Here is a 12,657-nt window from a genome sequence, read left to right as displayed (position 1 = left end):
TCCGATTTGACACACTGAACTCTATCAGAGAAGTAGTTGGTGAACCAGGCGAGGCAATCATTAGAGAAACCAAGGCTGTCGAGTCTGCCAATGAGGATGTGGTGATTGACAGAGTCAAAAGCCTTGGCCAGGTCAATGAATACGGCTGCACAGTATTGTTTCCTATCGATGGCGGTTACTATATCGTTTATGACCTTGAGCGTGGCTGAGGTGCACCCATGACCAGCTCTGAAACCAGATTGCATAGCGGAGAAGGTGTGGTGTGATTCGAAATGGTCGGTAATCTGTTTGTTGACTTGGCTTTCGAAGACCTTAGAAAGGCAGGGTAGGATAGATATAGGTCTGTAGCAGTTAGGGTCAAGGGTGTCCCCCCCTTTGAAGAGGGGGATAACCGCAGCTGCTTTCCAATCTTTGGGGATCTCAGACGACACGAAAGAGAGGTTGAAGAGGCTAGTAATAGGGGTGGCAACAATTTCAGCAGATAGTTTTAGAAAGAAAGGGTCCAGATTATCTAGCCCGGCTGATTTGTAAGGGTCCAGATTTTGCAGCTCATTAAGAACATCAGCTGACTGTATTTGGGAGAAAGAGAAATGGGGAAGGCTTGGGCGAGTAGCAGAGGGGAGGGCAGTGCTGTTGTCCGGGGTAGGGGTAGCCAGGTGGAAAGCATGGCCAGCCGTAGAAAAATGCTTATTGAAATTCTCAATTATAGTGGATTTGTCGGTGGTGACAGTGTTTCCTATCTTCAGAGCGGTTGGAAGCTGGGAGGAGGTGTTCTTATTCTCCATGGACTTTACGGTGTCCCAGAACTTTTTTGAATTTGTGTTGCAGGAAGCAAATTTCTGCTTGAAAAAGCTAGCCTTGGCTGTTCTAACTGCCTGTGTATATTGGTTTCTGGCTTCCCTGAAAAGTTGCATATCACGGGGGCTGTTCGATGCTAATGCAGAACGCCATAGGATGTTTTTCTGTTGGTTAAGGGCAGTCAGGTCAGGAGAGAACCAAGGGCTATATCTGTTCCTGGTTCTAAATTTCTTGAATGGGGCATGCTTATTCAAGATGGTGAGGAAGGCATTTTTAAAAAATGACCAGGCATCCTCTACTGACGGGATGAGATCAATATCCTTCCAGGATACCCCGGCCAGGTCGATTAGGAAGGCCTGCTCGCTGAAGTGTTTCAGGGAGCGTTTGACAGTGATGAGTGGAGGTCGTTTGACCGCTGACCCATTACGGATGCAGGCAATGAGGCAGTGATCGCTGAGATCTTGGTTGAAAACAGCAGAGGTGTATTTGGAGGGCAAGTTTGTTAGGATGATATCTATGAGGGTACCCGTGTTTACGGAATTGGGGTGGTACCTGGTAGGTTCATTGATAATTTGTGTGAGATTGAGGGCATCAAGCTTAGATTGTAGGGTGGCTGGGGTGTTGAGCATGTTCAAATTTAGGTCGCCTAGCAGCACGAGCTCTGAAGATAGATGGGGGGCAATCAGTTCACATATAGTGTCCAGAGCACAGCTGGGGGCAGAGGGTGGTCTATAGCAGGCGGCAACGGTGAGAGACTTGTTTTTAGAGAGGTGGATTTTTAAAAGTAGAAGTTCAAATTGTTTGGGAACAGACCTGGATAGTATAACAGAACTCTGCAGGCAGTCTTTGCAGTAGATTGCAACACCGCCCCCTTTGGCCGTTCTATCTTGTCTGAAAATATTGTAATTGGGGATAAAAATGTCTGAATTTTTGGTGGTCTTTCTAAGCCAGGATTCAGACACGGCTAAAACATCCGGGTTGGTAGAGTGTGCTAAAGCAGTGAACAAAACAAACTTAGGGAGGAGGCTTCTAATGTTAACATGCATGAAGCCAAGGCTATTACGGTTACAGAAGTCATCAAAAGAGAGCGCCTGGGGAATAGGAGTGGAGCCAGGTACTGCAGGGCCTGGATTCACCTCTACATCACCAGAGGAACAGAGGAGAAGTAGTATAAGGGTACGGCTAAAAGCTATGAGAATTGGTCGCCTAGAGCTACTAGAGCAGAGAGTAAAAGGAAGTTTCTGGGGGCGATAAAATAGTTTAAAGGAATAATGTACAGACAAAGGTATGGTAGGATGTGAATACAGTGGAGGTAAACCTAGGTATTGAGTGATGATGAGAGAGATCTTGTCTCTAGAAACATCATTGAAACCAGGTGATGTCATCGCATATGTGGGTGGTGGAACTGAGAGGTTGGATATGGTATAGAGAGCAGGGCTAGAATCTCTACAGTGAAATAAGCCAATAAACACTAACCAGAACAGCAATGGACAAGGCATATTTACATTAAGGAGAGGCATGCTTAATCGAGTGATCAATAAGGGTCCAGTGAGTAGAGGTTGGTTGGGGTCGTGGCGATCCAGACAGCTGGCCGGGTATATGGCTATCGGTAGCAGCATAGGATGGAGGTCTGTTTGTAGATACCTCGTGCGTTTCCGTCGGGTAGGTTCCGTGTAGTGGGGTTTTGTTCAGATAGCAGCCGATAAGACAGCTAACGATTAGCGGGCCTCAGATGAGCGTTCAGGTAACGTCGGGACGGAGGTGCCGGTTGGATAAATCCCTCGGGCAGATAACGTCGGCAGTCAGTCGTGAAGGCCCGGTGGGGTTCCGTATCTGCAGCAGCAACAAAAGAAACGGATCCGGATGGTGATGGAACTCCTCAGCTGGCTAGCTCCAGCATGATTTGAGTTTGCTCCGGGGTCGACGTAAGCCAATAGTCACACGGTATGCAGCTAGCTAGCTGCGAAATCAAGGTGCAAGTGTCCAGAGCCTGCGGTTGGAATCCGGGGAAACTGAGAGAAAAAAAGTCCCGGAATGCTCCGGTCCGAGTCGCGTTGCACAAAAGTGCCGGTAGATTATCGAGCTAAAGGAATAGCTGATGACCGCAAAACGTGGGCAGCTGAAACACCAACGCTAGCCAGCAAACCGGCTAATTTCGGGGCAGCTACAGATTAGCTTCTGGCTAGCTATCGGAGTAGCTTCTGGTTAGCTTTCAGGCTAGCTTCTGAATTAGCCCCTGGCTATCTTCCACGATGGATTTTCAGATTGAGGTAAATAATACTTATTGTAATTGGTGAAGCGGGTTGCAGGAAAGCTTTTGCAGGAAAGCTTTTGTAGTTGAGTTCTTGGATAATAAAATAAATTAAAGATATGTGAAGAAAAGGTGTAAATATATATATATACAGGACACGACACGACAATACGGAAAAAGACGTCTGAACTGCTAAGCCACCTTGGAAATCTTGACATGGGGCTAATGTGGTGCTAGTCATGGTGCTCTGCTCTGACTCATTTATCCTGTCTATCCATTACCACTGAGGGAGGGGAGAGAGAGAGAAAGTATGTGTGTGTGAGTGAGAGACAGAAATTGACATTTGAAGACTTTCCATCCCAGCTTGCAACGCGTACCGTTCGCTATCCCCCCTCATTTTCTCATCATTATTCCTCCTTTCCTCTTCCAGGGGAAGTACCTGTGGAGAGCAGGAGGAAGGCTTCTAGACCAGCCTGAGTACTGTTGGGTAGGGAGCGAGAGAGAGAGACCCTCCATCCCAGACACACCGCTCTAGCCTATTTGGGGTTTCATCTAGTCTGACTCAAACATAAAACAGACTCTCCTGTCCTTCCTGCTCCCATGATTGTATTGCTATATTTCCCACATCACCTGGATATCATCAAGAGGAGACCACGTCAGATTCAATAGTCTTATGTTCATTGTGATTATGTCACAGACATGAATACTGTTCAGTAAATGCATTGTGTAAGTATGGCTGGGGGTTGAGTTAAAGCACTTTGTAGAGACGGTTAAAGCACTTTGTAGAGACGGTTAAAGCACTTTGTAGAGACGGTTAAAGCACTTTGTAGAGTCGACAACATTAGCTTGACATTGGCTCGTATATTTTCAGTGACTGCGGTCTGGGATGGTACTTAGCCGTTCCTATGGGAGACTGACAGTAATTGAGCTGAGATTACAGGGCTTTCACACCATAACCATTTAGTTCAAAACTAATTTGAGGCTGTTTTACGCTCCACTCATCTCTTCTTCCTGCTGTTCCCACCTCAACAGGGAAAGGATGTTGAGGATTTGACATGCTGCTCTGTGGGGTTATGAGGTTAGGACCCCTGCGTTTTCGGTTTCCTTTCACTTTGGAATTTTGATGTTACTTCCGTATGGACGGTGAATGACTCATACACTCCTGACCTGCGGCGCTGTGAGCTCAGTGTGTGTGTTTGCGTATATGCATCCATGTCTGTATGCGTGCATGCCTACCTGCCTGCGTGCGTGTGTGTAGGCCTATGTGCCTGCATGCATATGTGTGGGTGTGTGTTCAAGGTTACAGTGTTTCTGGCTACACTAGCCTGGGTCCAGTCTGCTTCTACTGAGTCAAAGACAGCCCTAGAAAGCTTAAAGTAAGCCAAGATTCATATTGGTTAGGTACTTCAGTTGGAACGTCATACACTGTATGTGAAGTACTACTGAAATCTCCTTAGGCCAAACTGGAATAGGACACAACTAACGATGACACAGCATACACTCCCTGTCTGTCTGTGGCAAAGTGCTGCCTAATGCCCTCTTACTTGGTGTATAGGTTATTGTTGCTGACTGGGCTCCACCTAACCCAACTCCAAACACTGAACATAAACAGACTGGTGGAAAGTGCTGAGGCCACCAAACACCAGAGCCATGGGGATTTACGGACTGGACTGGACACTGGGATGACGTCATCCCTTCCAATGCTAAACTTTCTGATCCTTTGTATCTATGAACACACACACACACACACACACACACACACACACACAAGCAGTGGGTAGATCCTGAGTCCCGACTGACGTGACACCAGATGATCCCCCCCATAGTGGGCCAGTGAGTTGTGAAACCCACCCGCCCACACGGAATGATCACTGAGCATTTTAGCTCCTAGCACCTCTGCCGAAGGAATGATCTCACCTTTATTCCTCACCAAGAACAGATTAGGGAGTGGTAGCATCATAAATCATGGGTTTTTAACAGGTGCTCTTGACCGCAGCAAGAACAGGTTGAGGTTGAAATCTGTCATTTTTATGTTTAGGTTTGAGGTCTTGAAAATGCCCTTACAGGTCACATTCCAATTCACTGGACAGGCATGTAGGCCTACCACTACTGCACCTCCTCAACAGTGGAGCTATTCCATTCTGAAGCACTGGAAAGTACACTTCACATTTGAAGCCTTAGAGGCCGCTGGTGGCTATTGACCATGTTCACTAAGATAAGGACAGTAGTGAAGAAGTCTAGAATAAATTAAACCAGGGGGTACCATTTGGGATGCATCCTAGAGCTGTAAAAATGAGATTCAGGCAATATGTTTAATATGACGGCAAAATAGCTCCAGATTCATTGTAATAATGCGGTAGTACATTTATTGTAACAAAGCTTTAGAAAGATGCGCTTTTGTTCCAGGATGCGTCACATTTTATACCGCCTCCTTTTTTCATTCCAGTTAATGACACTATAAAAATGCCTTTATGGCGGCCACTGAAATAATGATTTGATTTGAAAAACACTGTTACATTTTAAGGTTTCAGCAGAAAGGAGCAATAACAATTAAGAAAATCATCACTGTAGCAAAATCATCACTGTAGCAACCAGTGCTCTCTGAAGTTAGTGATCAGGATGCAGTCAGAAAATGCACAATAATGAAACAAATTAACAGTACAATCAGTTAATCCATCTCATCATGTTTAACAGTATTTTCATCGGCCTCAGAAGCAGCAATTATGGCCACCGCTGCAGTGTATGGAGAGAAAATTACACAGGCAATTTCACCCGTTAATGTCTGTTTTTGTTTGTCCCTAATCACTGTTTATTCATTGGTGCAGGCTGGAAAAGGGTTGCATAATCTAGCGTTTGATCGAACAGCTGTTGAACGCTACCGTATTACGATGGGAAATCTGTTTAGCTGTTCAGTGGTGCAGCCTGCCAGGCTGGCATGAAAATGAACCACAGGAAAAGCATCCTCCATTCACTATTTAAGTGCAGAGATGGCATGTATTTTTTCCCCCGCCCCTATTTCGAGACTGGTGCATGATAATGGTCCATTCTAAATCAAAACACATTTCACACACGTTATTTAGTATATGTAACTACAAGATTAAATCGAGAAAAGTCTGATGGGTGACTATTAGCTTATCACTTGTGAATTATATATTATCACTTGTGAATGATACATTGTTTCTTGCCTTAAACTGGGTATTTTTTTGTATTACTTTTTCGAATCATAGTCGTACACCTCATGTAGCCTAGCCCATAGGCCTATATGTTTTCTTATAAGGTTTGTATCACAACTAAAGTGGCCAAATAACTTCTTAAAATTAAGCACATTAACCTGCTTTACAAGGGGTGTAGAGCCTAACTGGTATACATAAGCAGCGTGTGAGTTTCAAGCTTGGGGAAGATAATTTTCACCATAAAAAATTCACTTTTATAATAAAAGCATTACATGCATAATCACATTTGTGATCACTTTTGATAATGGTGTTTCCCCCCCATTGCTGTGCTTATAATGTGAAGAAAAAGTAAATGTGGACTTCCAATAACTTTAACATGGATAACACAGACATCGCAGGAGTGGCTTCGTGTCCTTGAGTCGCCCAGTCAGAGCCTGGACTTAAACCCGATCGAACGTCTCTGGAGAGACCTGGAAATAGCTGTGTAGCGACGCTCCCCATCCAACCTGACAGAGCTTGAGAGGATCTGCAGAGAAGAATGGGAGAAACTCCCCAAATACAGGCGTGCCAAGCTTGTATTGTCATACCCAAGAAGACTCGAGGCTGTAATCTCTGCCAAAGGTGCTTCAGCAAAGTACTGAATAAAGGGTCTGAAAACTTATGTAAATATGATATTTCAGATATGTTACAGTTGTGAGTGGAGTTGTGTGTACAAATCCTGGTATATAGATCTGCCTCATCGATCAGATCAATTTGTATTTGTCACGGGCGCCGAATACAACAGGTGTAGACCTTACAGTGAAACTCTTACTTACAAGCCCTTATCCAACAATGCAGTTAAAAAAAATAAAGTAACAAATAATTAAGGAGCAAAAGTAAAATAACAATAGCGAGGCTATATATAGGGGGTACCGGTACAGAGTCAATGTGCGGGGGCACCAGTTAGTTGAGGTAATATATACATGTGGGTAGAGTTATTAAGGTGACTTATGCATAGATAATAACAGAAAGTAGCAGCAGCGTAAAGGGGGGGGGGGGGGGGCAATGCAAGTAGCCTGGGTAGCCATTTGATTAGATGTTCAGTAGTCTTATGGCTTGGGGGGGGGGGGGGGGGGGGGGGGGGGGGGGGTAGAATCTGTTTAGAAACTTCTTGGACCTAGACTTGGTGCTCTGGTACCGCTTGCCATGTGGTAACAGAGAGAACAGTCTATGACTTGGGTAGAGTCTTTGACAATTTTTGGGGCCTTCCTCTGACACTGCCTGGTATAGTGGTCCTGGGTGGCAGGAAGCTTGGCCCCAGTGATGTTCTGGGCCATAAGCACTACCCTCTGTAATGCTTGTGATCAGAGGCCGAGCAGTTGCCATACCAGGCAGTGATGCAACCAGTCAGGATGCTCTCGATGATGCAGCTGTAAAACCTTTTGAGGATCTGAGGACCCATGCCAAATCTTTTCCGTCTCCTGAGGGGGATAGGTTTTGTCGTGCTCTCTTCACGACTGTCTTGGTGAGCTTGGACCATGTTAGTTTGTTTGTGATGTGGACAGCAAGGAACTTGAAGCTCTCAACCTGCTCCACTACAGCCCCGTCGATGAGAATGGGGGTGTGCTCTGTCCTCCTTTTCCTGTATTCCACAATCATCTCCTTTGTCTTGATCACGTTGAGGGAGAGGTTCTTGTCCTGGCACCACACGGCCAGGTCTCTGACATTCTCCCTATATGCTGTCTCGTTGTTGTTGGAGAGTAAACCTACCACTGTTTTGTCATCGGCAAACTTAATGATGGTGTTGGAGTTGTGCCTGGCCGTGCAGTCATGAGTGAACATGGAGTACAGGAGGGGACTGAGCACACACCCTTGAGGGGCTCCAGTGTTAAGGATCAGCGTGGCGGATGTGTTGTTACCTATCCTTACCACCTGGGGGTGGCCTGTCAGGAAATCCAGGATCCAATTGCAGAGGGAGGTGTTTAGTCCCAGGGTCCTTAGCTTAGTGATGAGCTTTGTGAGCACGTGAGTGCTATGGGTCGGTAGTCATTTAGGCAGGTTACCTTAGTGTTCTTGGGCACAGGGACTTTGGTGGTCTGCTTAACCTGTCTAGGATCAGCGTGGCGCTAGCGGCACACCCCCCCCCCCCCCACTGAAAAACCAGTGCCGCGAAATTCAAAAAAAATATTTTTTTAAAATATTTAACTTTCACACATTAAAGTCCAATACAGCTAATGAAAGACACAGATCTTGTGAATCCAGTCAACATGTCCGATTTTTAAAATGTTTTACAGGGAAGACACAATATGTAAAGATGTACATCTATTACCTAAAAACACATTAGCATAATCCACCATCTTTTATTTGTCCACCAACACCAGTAGCCATCACCAATTCGGCTAAACTAAGATATTTATAGCCCCTAACCAACAAAAAAACTCATTAGATGACAGTCTGATAACATATTTATGGTATGGGATAGGTTTTGTTAGAAAAAAGTGCATATTTCAGGTAGATGGCATAGGTTACAATTGCACCCACCGTCACAAATGGAATAGAAAAACTACTTAGAGCAACGTGTTTACCTACTTACTAATCATCAAACATTTCGTAAAAATACACAGCATACACGAATCGAAAGACACAGATCCTGTGAATACAGACAATATTTCAGATTTTCTAAGTGTCTTACAGCGAAAACACAATAAATCGTTATATTAGCATAGCACATAGCACATAGCAGCCCAGCATTGATTCTAGCCAAAGTGAGCGATAAAAGTCAACATCGCCAAAAGATATTAATTTTTTCACTAACCTTCTCAGAATTCTTCCGATGACACTCCTGTAACATCATATTACACAATCCATATAGAGTTTGATCGCAAATGTTTATATTTAGCCACCAAAATCATGGTTAGACAATGTGAAATGTAGACAAGCTGGTCAGAAAATGTCCTTGCGCCACTTAGACAGTGATCTACTCTTATACATAAATACTCATAAACGTGACTAAAAAATATAGGGTGGACAGGGATTGATAGACAATTTAATTCTTAATACAATTGCGGAATTACATTTTTTAATTTATCCTTACTTTTCAATACAGTTTGCGCCAAGCGAAGCTACGTCAAAAAACATGGCGTCCTAAGCCACTAAAATGTTTCGACAGAAACACGATTTATCATAATAAAAATGTCCTACCTTGAGCTGTTCTTCCATCAGTATCTTGGGCAAAGGATCCTTTCTTGGGAGTAATCGTCTTTTGGTGGAAAGCTGTCCTCTTGCCATGTGGAAATGCCAACTGCGTTCGGGATGAACTGAAAAGCGTGCCCAGCTATTCACATCATCGTTTCAAAAATAAATGTCCCAAAATCGCACTAAACGGATATAAATTGCTATAAAACGCTTTAAATTAACTACCTTATGATGTTTTTAACTCCTATAACGAGTGAAAAGATGACCGGAGAAATATAACAGGCTAAACTAACGCTTGGAACAGGAGAGGGTCGGTGTCCTCCACGCGCGTGACGCACCAAGAAAAGACTTGCTAGCTACAGGGTTTTTTGATTTATAGGGCCTGTGAACGCGCAATCGACCCCATTGGAATCGTCATCACGTAAAGGCATCCAGGGGAAGACGTAAGAAGTGTCCGTACAGTCATAGCAATAACAGTGCCCTTTTAACTGACTTCAGAACAGTGGCCAACATTTCTGAAATCTGAATCCATGTCAGGGAAATTGCTGTAGAATGGGCTCTGTTCCACTTAGAGACAAAATTTCAACTCCTATAGAAACTATAGACTGTTTTCTATCCAATAATAATAATAATATGCATATTGTACGATCAAGGATTTTGTGGGAAGCCGTTTCAAAAATTACCCAATTAGCATAAATAGTCTCAACAGCGCCCCCATCCTCAACAGGTTAAAACATGTTGGTATTACAGACTCGGACAAGAAGAGGTTGAAAATGTCAGTGAAGGCACTTGCCAGTTGGTCAGCACATGCTCGGAGTACACGTCCTGGTAATCCGTCTGGCCCTGCGGCCTTGTGAATGTTGATCTGTTTAAAGGTCTTACATCGGCTGCAGAGAGCGTGATCACACAGTCGTCCGGTACAGCTCATGCATGTTTCAATGTTACTTACCTTGACGCAAGCATAGAAGTCATTTAGCTCGTCTGGTAGGCTTGTGTCACTGGGCAGCTCTTGGTTGTGCTTCCCTTTTGTAGTCTGTAATATGCAAGCCCTGCCACATCCGACGAGCGCTGGAGCCGGTGTAGTATGATTCGATCTTAGTCCTGTATAGGGTTGCACATTTTGAGGGGGAAACTTTCCATGGGAATTAACAGGAATATATGGGAATTAACGCAAATATTTGCAAGTGAATATTAATACCATTTAAATGTAGATGTTTTTTGCTTTGAATATATTTACCATATCATATGGAGACATAAACATTTTATCTTATCATAAGTAGACATAATTGCAAATGATTAAATCCTTCCAATAGAAATAAAAATAAAACGATTTAGTTACGAATTGAACTTTAATTAAATGAGTTGACTCTTCACATAGAATGATTTCACTGAACAACAAAAAAAGGGGAATATTGAATGATCCCAATGATCCATCACATCTCCCAAAAACGTTTTCAACATACATCTGTAAAATGATGGTCTACAAACTAAAGATTTGGTTGTCTTCCTCTCAGGCTTCCATGTCTTCTCCCTGGACCTCCTCAATGTCCACCTCTTGAACATCAGACTCTGAGGCATCATCTTCACTGTCACTTTCCAATCGTTGTGAGGATGGCTCGTTGTCATGCTCAAAAAGCCTCAATTTGGCCCGGAAGGCCACCAATTTTTCAACCCTTGTATTGGTCAGCCTGTTGTGTGCTTTGGTGTGTGTGTTCCCAAACAAGGACCAGTTGCGCTCTGAGGCGGCTGATGTTGGTGAGATTTGGAGGATGATGGAGGCAACGGAGGCAACAGGGGAAAGAGCCTCAGATCTACAAAGTCCCTTCCACCAGGTGGCTGATGAGATATGTTGGCATGACTGCCATATTGCATCTCCATCCCAAAGCCCTTGCTTGAAAGTGTACTTGGCCAGACTGCCAAGAACCTTGCCCTTATCCAGGCCAAGGTGGCGAGACACGGTAGTGATGACACCATAGGCCTTGTTGATCTCTGCACCAGACAGGATGCTCTTGCCAGGATTCTTGGGGTCCAACATGTGCACTGCGGTGTGTATGAGCTTCAGCCAGAAGTCTTCACGCTTTTTGATGTATTTCAGAACTGCAGTTTCCTCTGCTTGGAGCAACAGTGACGTGGGCAGGGCAGTACAATTTTCTTCTCTTACATCTGCAAGCAGAGTCTAAACATCAGACAGGATGGCATTCTCCCTCAATCCGTGCAATGGCTACTGCTGTAGGTTTCAGGAGTTTCAGGCTGCTTACCACTCTCTCTCAAAATACATCCTCTTGATGAAGCTGTCTATATCAGCAGACTGTGATATGGCCATTTCTTGGAGAGACTTCTTCCCCTCCAGAAGACTGTCCAAATATGACAACACCACCCCAATGAGTGTTGCTGGGCAGCTTCATTGTGGTGCTCTTATTCTTCTCACTTTGTTTGGTGAGGTAGATTGCTGCTATAACTTGATGACCCTTCACATACCTAACAGTTTCCTTGGCTCTCTTGTAGAGTGTATCCATTGCTTTCAGTGCCATGATGTCCTTGAGGAGCAGATTCAATGCATGAGCAGCACAGCCAATGGGTGTGATGTGAGGGTAGGACTCCTCCACTTTAGACCAAGCAGCCGCCTTGTTCGCACAATTGTCTCTCACCAGTGCAAATACCTTCTGTGGTCCAAGGTCATTGATGACTGCCTTCAGCTCATCTGCGTTGTAGAGACTGGTGTGTCTGTTGTCCCTTGTGTCTGTGCTCTTGTAGAATATTGGTTGAGGGGTGGAAATTATGTAGTACATTTTTCCTTGGCCACGAACATTCGACCACCCATCAGAGATGATTGCAATACAGTCTGTTTTCTCTATGATTTGCTTGACCTTCACTTGAACTCTGTTGAACTCTGCATCCAGCAAATTAGTAGATAAAGCATGTCTGGTTGGAGGGGTGTATGCTGGGCGAAGAACATTCATAAATCTCTTCTAATACACATTGCCTGTGAGCATCAGAGGTGAACCAGTTGCGTACACAGCTCGAGCAAGACATTCATCAGCATTTCTCTGACTACGTTCCTCCATTGAGTCAAAAACACTTCTGAATCCAGGAGGACCATGAGCTGTTGCTATCGATAAGGTATCTGATTCATCATTTTTACCTCGAATAGAAATAAAGGGACTTTTGTCAGAGGTTGCTTGTTGTGAGCGCTGAGGGAACTTTATACACTTGGCTAGATGATTCTGCATCTTTGTTGCATTCTTCACATATGATTTGGCA

At 44.4% G+C, this 12,657-nt stretch overlaps 1 protein-coding gene across 12 annotated transcripts in view; it reads left to right on the top strand.

Moving 5' to 3' along the window:
• The window catches only part of LOC129811458 (arf-GAP with SH3 domain, ANK repeat and PH domain-containing protein 2-like), a 107,557-nt gene that overhangs the window by 65,753 nt on the left and 29,147 nt on the right, over positions 1-12,657 (top strand). The gene's annotated exons all lie outside the window — the stretch shown is intronic.

This window comes from Salvelinus fontinalis, chromosome 15 (assembly GCF_029448725.1).
Source record: "Salvelinus fontinalis isolate EN_2023a chromosome 15, ASM2944872v1, whole genome shotgun sequence".
Classification (NCBI taxonomy): domain Eukaryota; kingdom Metazoa; phylum Chordata; class Actinopteri; order Salmoniformes; family Salmonidae; genus Salvelinus; species Salvelinus fontinalis.
Note: the sequence above shows the minus strand (reverse complement) of the source record. Positions and strands in the feature narration are given on the sequence as shown.